Source organism: Canis lupus, chromosome 19 (genome assembly GCF_003254725.2).
Source record: "Canis lupus dingo isolate Sandy chromosome 19, ASM325472v2, whole genome shotgun sequence".
Lineage (NCBI taxonomy): Eukaryota > Metazoa > Chordata > Mammalia > Carnivora > Canidae > Canis > Canis lupus.
The window spans coordinates 30534172-30540766 of record NC_064261.1 but is presented as its reverse complement, the minus strand read 5'-3'; the positions used below and the strand labels follow the sequence as shown (position 1 = coordinate 30540766).

Here is a 6595-nt window from a genome sequence, read left to right as displayed (position 1 = left end):
CATAACCTTTAGGCTCTCTCTCTTTCGGTCTCTCTCTCCCCCGCCCTGCACCCCACCCCTTATTTCAAGACAGCTGACCCTCTGAGCATGACTCTGGCTCGTCGGTCCTCAAACACCCCACACCCAGGCCCTGCGCTGCGGTGCCTGGGGAGGTGCCCTAACTCTTACGGAGATAAGCCATCAGCCCCCAGCGCAGCCCCACTCCCCATCTGGCCGCTGCCTGCCCTTGGCCGGCCGGTCCCTGCCGTTCACCTGTCACCCCTCGGGCCACTCCAGGCCTGGAGCGAGGGGTGCCTCTGGGAGCGAGCACCCTGCAAAACTGCGCTCTCGCGCCCTTGTCTGGGGCCAGCAGCTGTCATTTGCCGGGCGTTCCGCTTTCTCCACTGTACCATGCTAATTTTTCGAGGGACAATTTTTCGACAATGAGTCCTCCAGCCCGAACAGAAACCCTTTATGGGGCCGGCCCCAGGGAGGCCGCGGCGCTGCCAAGGCAAACAAAGGCTCATTGCTGCTGCGGAACATGCCTGTGCCTTTCAGGCCGGTTCGCAGAGCGCGCCGCCTCCAGCCCGCGCCGAGGTAGCACCTGGTCCGCCGCCTCCTGGCGCCTGATCAAGATATCAATCACCGCGCGGGGCAGGGGGGCGCGCGGCGCGGAAGGCTCCAGAAGCCGCATGTGCAGGTAGCCGGGCGGCCAGGCGGCAGGGCTGCTTGGCAGGAGCGCAGGGGTCGGGGGGGTGGGGGGACCAAGCCCCAAAGCTGAAGCACTTAATTAGGCTGATATCATCCCGCACAAATGTTCCTCCGAGAGGAAGGCTTCTGGGCACCAAAATTATTTTGTGATTAAAAGTGAAAACGAAGGAGAAATTATTCCGCCTTCTGAAGAGCTTGGAGGGGTGGGAGAGGCGGCAGGAGGCTCTGGGGCAGGGGACGAGCCCTGGTGCCTGGCCCCAGCCGAGCTCTCCACCCGCCGCCTGCCCCCGGCCACCGTCGGTTTTCACACTCGGCCTTTGCGCACCGCCCAGGACCTGCACAGGTTTTAAACAGTGCCAGGAAATATCCGGATCCCGTCAAAGAAGTCGGATCTTTGATCGTCTCACCATGCCGGGGAGGCATAACATGCTATCGTCACCCTATTTTGCAGATGAAGAGAATGAGCTCAGAGAGGTGGCATCTTGTCCAGCGTCCTACAGCAGGTCAGTGGGGAGTGGGGAGTGGCATGACACCTATCCTGCCAAAGGCTCTTGCTCCTGTTGCCAGGTGGATGGCTGACAGACAAGCCTCTGTCCGCTCACTGTGGCCCAGGATGGGGGGACAGCATCCCAGCTTCAGAGAGGAGGATGCTGGGGTTGGGGCTTGTCTCAGGTCACACCTCCTTAGTGAAGCCCTCAACCAATCCTGGTCCTTTTAGCCACATCCAGCACTAGCACAGGTGCCTCACCCAGGCAAGCCACAGACCCATGACTTCTATGGGGGCAGGTCCTAGGGGGCACCTCGACAGGCCTGGAGCCGGTCCGGGTTCAGTCACTTCATCCTTGTGCGATCTCAAACGAACAGCTTAACCTCCTGTGTCGCATGTCCTCACTCCTCACTGTAATGTGGGACACTGGTAGTCTCTCTCACCTCTTGGTGCTCTTTAAGGATGGAATGAGCTTGTTGGGCATGTCCGGCTCAGCCCAGGGCTGGCCCATGGATGTGCTCTGAAAACTCCGTGTGTAGGGCTGCATCAGCCAGCAGGCCTTGGCAGTGTCACACTGAGCTCCTTCTAAAGAGTTGGTAAAGGCTGTGCCCAAACTTCTCAAGTACCCTCTTGAGCACTAGAGGCGCCCAACAGGGGGCGCCCGACCTGATCTGGCCCTAGGGGGATATCCTTCCTGATTGGTTGATGCCCATGGTGTACTGGTGTTAAATATTTTGAATATTACCCCTGATCATATGTGTGATAAAAGCTTTTGCTGTTGAAAAAGGATATATATATATATGACATTGGGACTCTAAATCTAGGCAATGTCCTATTCAATCAGCCAATCAATCATTTAAGTCAGTGATGACTTAAATCGCTCAGTTGGAGAGCTACTTATCATTGATTCATCGAAGCACTGATTTCTGTGCATATTCCCCCAAAGGCTCCGTTGTTAATTATGCTACAACAATCACTCCACCCTCAGAGGCAAATTCCCTTCTTCGGGCCTGAGCACACCAGGCAGGCCTAAGGGGCCCTAAACAGAATAAACAGGTAACTCCTAGGAGAGAAGTTCCAGATGTTCAAGGAGAGGGGTCAGGTGGCTCATGAGGAGGAGGCCTCTGAGCTGAACTTTGAAGGATGTACACGATGGTGACACTAGGATCATAGGGCTCTTGGTTGTGTATTCTAGACAGAGTTACCTGTCAGTGACATGTAAGATGAATCTAAGAAGTCACGAGCTGGCTGCAGGGACTACTTCTAGAACTCTGGGCTTCGGACAGAGGACAAACCTGCATTCTAGCTTGATTTCCTACTTAGCCAGCCAGCTGGGGGGACTCAGGCAAGTTCCTGAGCTTCTCAGAGTGTTGAGCCCCTGAGCTATAGAATGGGGACAACAAGCCTATTTCATCCAGTTGCTGTGACAAGTCCATGAATACTCCAACTCTGTACCAAAAGCAGCGCACACAGTAGGTACCTTGTCATCCAGTACATGCTCAGCAAAGGGCTGTTAATGCTCCCTGGCTGTGGCAATAGGGACCAAAGAACAGAGAACAAAAGCAAGAGACACTTTGGGGTTGAATTGTTAGATTGGATGCAGCAAAAAGGAAAGCAGACTCTGTGATGGGGAGGAGGGGAATGGCCTTCTCCGAAACAAGGGTACTCAAGGATGGACAGGTCTGTGCCGTGTGTTAGCTTGCTGTGAAAAATTACTCCAAAATGTAGTGTCTTAAAGCAACAATCAACATTGAATGTTGTTCACAGTTTCCGTGGGTTAGAAATTTGGGACTACCTTAGCTTGAGGTCTCTTGAGGGGTTATATCAAGATGGTGGCTGGGACTAGGGTCACCTGAGAGCTCGAGAGGCTGGAAGATTGGCTCCAGTTGGGGCCTGCTGACCTCAGAAGCTGGCCTGTTAATTCAGCTCCGGGAATATTCCCAGGGGTCTCCGGATGGTGCCTGGCCTCCTAAAAGGGTGCAAGAGGACACTCTGTCTTCCCACCTAAGCTCTTTCCCCCAAGCTGATTAATTTTGGGAGGGTGGAGGAGTTGTTTCTCCGCACACCCCAGCCAGGTCATCTGGTCCCCATTCTCACTGCCTGAACTGTCCATTCTCAACCAGGCACTAGGCCTCCATATCTCTCTCCCAAGCAGTCAATTAGCCAATGGAGGGGCCTGGGTACAGCCAGTGGGAAAGCATGGATTTTGTATGTCAGTCCAGCTGTGAGCCTCATATAAAGGCATTGAGGCTGAAACCAGCTTCATGGGATCTTTGGGAGAAGTCAGTGCCAGGAAGAGTCTGGCCAGCTTTAGTATGAAAGTATAGTGCTGGACAGTGTCGGGAAGGATCAGAATCAGGGCTGCTCTGGAGACTCCAGCAGGAGGGGTCTTGGTCTTTCTCTTCAGCCAAGCCCATAAATGTACCTGATGCTCACTTTCAAATTCCTGTGGGAAAGAATTTGATTGGTCCAGCGTGGGTCAGGTGCATTCTCCAAGACCAATCAGTACGGCTGGAAGAACACTTAAAGCAGCCCCCCGGTGGGGGGGGGGGGGTGCCGGTGGGTGTGCTCATGTGCATGTGTGCACACTCACTCGTGTGTGTATGAGTTTGTGGGTGTGTATGTGAATTCCCAAAGAAGTCTCCATAAGCTAGGTTTCCATCCCCCAAAACTGTCAACTAGAGCAGGGATTTTGTCCCTTTGTCTGCAAAGGGACAGATTTGGAATATCTTAGTTTTGCGGGCCCTATGATCTATGTTGGGATGACTCACCTCTGCTGTTGCAGCACCAAAGCAGCTATAGGTAGGAGACATAGACCAAAAAGAATGAGCAAGACTATGTCCCAACAACACTTCCTTTCCAAAAAAGGCAGCAGGCCAGATTTGTCCTGTGAGTCCTAGTTTAGCAATCCCTGAATTGATTGCTAAGATTGCTCCATGTTTGTTTTTAAAATTTCATTTCCTGTTTGTGGTGTATGTGGAGATGCATCCCCAGCCCCTACTCCCCTGGTCCCCTGTAAGGAAGGACTGGCCGTCCTGATGCAGGGACCGTGGCCAGCTGACAGTTCAGGCACTTGTGTTCCCCAGAGTAGCCCTGGCTGCACAGAGCCGCCTCATCGGAGGTCATGGCTGTGCCAGGGCAGCCAGCAACAGGTGCTTGGCTGGAGACAGAGCCTTGCTCGTTTTGGCCCAGAGCCCCCCCACTTGTTAGTCCAAGGCTTTGGGGCCCTTGGATCACAGTTCCACATCCACCTCTGTCCTGTCCCATTGTTCCACTCATATAGGCATTCCTTGGAGGAAAATTTTGTAAAAAACACCCTAAATTTGTAATATCACATGAGTGTGGTACAAGGTATAACTGCTCTGAGGGGCCGGAGGAGAAAGAGGTCTCTGTAGGCTGAAGCAGTCAGGTCTGGCTTCCCGGAAGAGGTGGCAACGGGGTTGCCCTCAGAGGATTCGTTCATGAGTGAATTTGCTGAATGCTGCAGTGTGCAGGTGCCGAGCAGGGGGCCGGGTGGGGGAGTGGCCGTGTGCCAAGTGGAGTGACCACATGGGCAAAGACCAAGGTGTGGATTAGGGCTCACCTAAAGGAATGGGCTATTGAGTGCTCAGAAGGGAGGGAGGGCTGGTCTCTGGGCAGGGCACTGTGGGCTTTGTGCCAGAAGGGGCCTTAGTGATGGCTTTGCCCAATCTGGGCACTCCGCCTTTCTTCACGTCCGAGAGCCCTCTGTCTTTGAGTGTCCAGTTCTGAGAGCACTTCTGGACTTCTGGTTTTGTGTCAAGTGATGGTTTGGGAAAAGAACACAGGAAACCAAGTCCCAATTCCCTGACCCCCCAAATCAGTTGGTCAGTATGTCACAGACTCTTCCACTGGGGCCTGCCAGGGGACCCAGGTGTGGCCATGTTCCCAACGGGGTCACAGTTCAGTGAGAGACACATCTGCCTACTTCCCAGGAAAGCTGTCATAGGAGCCGTGGCTGAGACCCAAACCAGGCGCCTGGGTACCAGAGCCTTCAGAAGGCTCGAGGGAGTGGGGAGTGATGTGGAAGCATGAGTGGGATTCCAGGAGGCAGATGGGGGAAGACTGGTCAGACATGGGCCCTGACAGGGAATGGGGAGGGCTTCTGGCTGGGAGTTGGAGGGAGGACTCTTGAGGGGACGCCACGAGTGAGGCTGGAAGTGTAGGTGAGCATCAGGCCTGACTGAGTGAGGGTCCCCAGTTGTGTTCCTTGAAGAGCCTGGAGTGTCATAGCAACAGCTGGGGTTGTACTGAGGGTCAATAGGGAGACGTTAACTATTTTGTTATGTCCGTTTTATAAACAAAGCAAGTGAAGTCCAGGGGGCTGCATGGCCAGTCAGGGGCCAGGCCAGTTTGGCCTCCAGGTGTGATATAGCTTGGGGCTCTCCAAGCACTGCCCTGCTGTCCCAGGGACAAGTTCATTCTGCCCTTGCCCCAAATCCTCTGGGCTCAGACCCTCCTGAAGGCTCAGGACATCTGCTTCCAAGATGGTCATATCCATTGTGTGTCCATTTAATCACATACTGGCTCCGGTTGTACAGCCTGTGAGGGAGGAATTGGGAGAAGGGGGGTTGGGGACATTTGGCCATCATGAATCACTCACCAGAGAGTTACGAAGCGAAGGTATGTGACAGGCCATGGATCCCATGGTGAGGGAGGACAGACAGACACTTGGACCAAAAAGCCTCCCATGTGGGAGACCACCTGATCTTGATATTTCTCTTCCTGAAAATTAGCCAAAGGTAAGAGTCATACCTCAGCAGTGACGTCAGGAAGCCCTAGCATGTGCTGGGGGTGCCAGCAACACAGAGAGGCATCCCCTTCCAAATGAGCAAAAATGGATTTAAAACTGAATTTAATACTTCAAACAAGGCATAATGCATCAGGGGAAAACCAGAACTTGGCCAGATGTCCGTACCCTGTTTCACTGCTTGTACTTAATAGTGCATTTTTTGGGGGGGGAGGGCACCAAACGTTGCCAGGGCTCAGGGGCCTCTAAAGTGTTGATCTGCCCCGAGGAGGATCACGAAGATACAAGAGTCATTGGGGAGAACTGTGTATACTAGGGAGAAATTAGAAACAATGCTGATGCCCAGCAGTAGGGGATGGGTTCCCTGAGTCAGGGGATGTGGCATGGCTGTGCTCTGGCTGTTGGTAGAAAACCTGAGGAGTTTTCAGTGGCTTGGAGACAAAGTAGCCTGCAGAGCTATCCCGGCTCAGCAGGTATCAAAACAAGGCTCAATAGAATCCCCTCCCTCCCTCCCTCCCTTCCTCTCCTCTTCTTCTTCTCCTCCTCCTCCTCCTCCTCCTTCTCCTCCTCCTCCTCCTCCTCCTTCTTCTTCTTCTTCTTCTTTCTTCTTCTCTTCTTCTTCTTCTTCTTCTTCTTCTTCTTCTTCTTCT

At 53.5% G+C, this 6595-nt stretch overlaps 1 long non-coding RNA gene across 2 annotated transcripts in view; it reads left to right on the top strand.

The window, feature by feature from the left end:
• The first annotated feature begins 528 nt into the window (after positions 1 to 528).
• The window catches only part of LOC112647852 (uncharacterized), a 53452-nt gene continuing 47385 nt past the window's right edge, over positions 529 to 6595 (top strand). Inside the window, exons 1-2 of one of the 2 annotated variants that reach the window (XR_003128533.3) lie at positions 529 to 679; positions 1142 to 1193. This is a non-coding gene — a long non-coding RNA (uncharacterized LOC112647852). The other variant, XR_007403821.1, reaches the window with a different exon arrangement.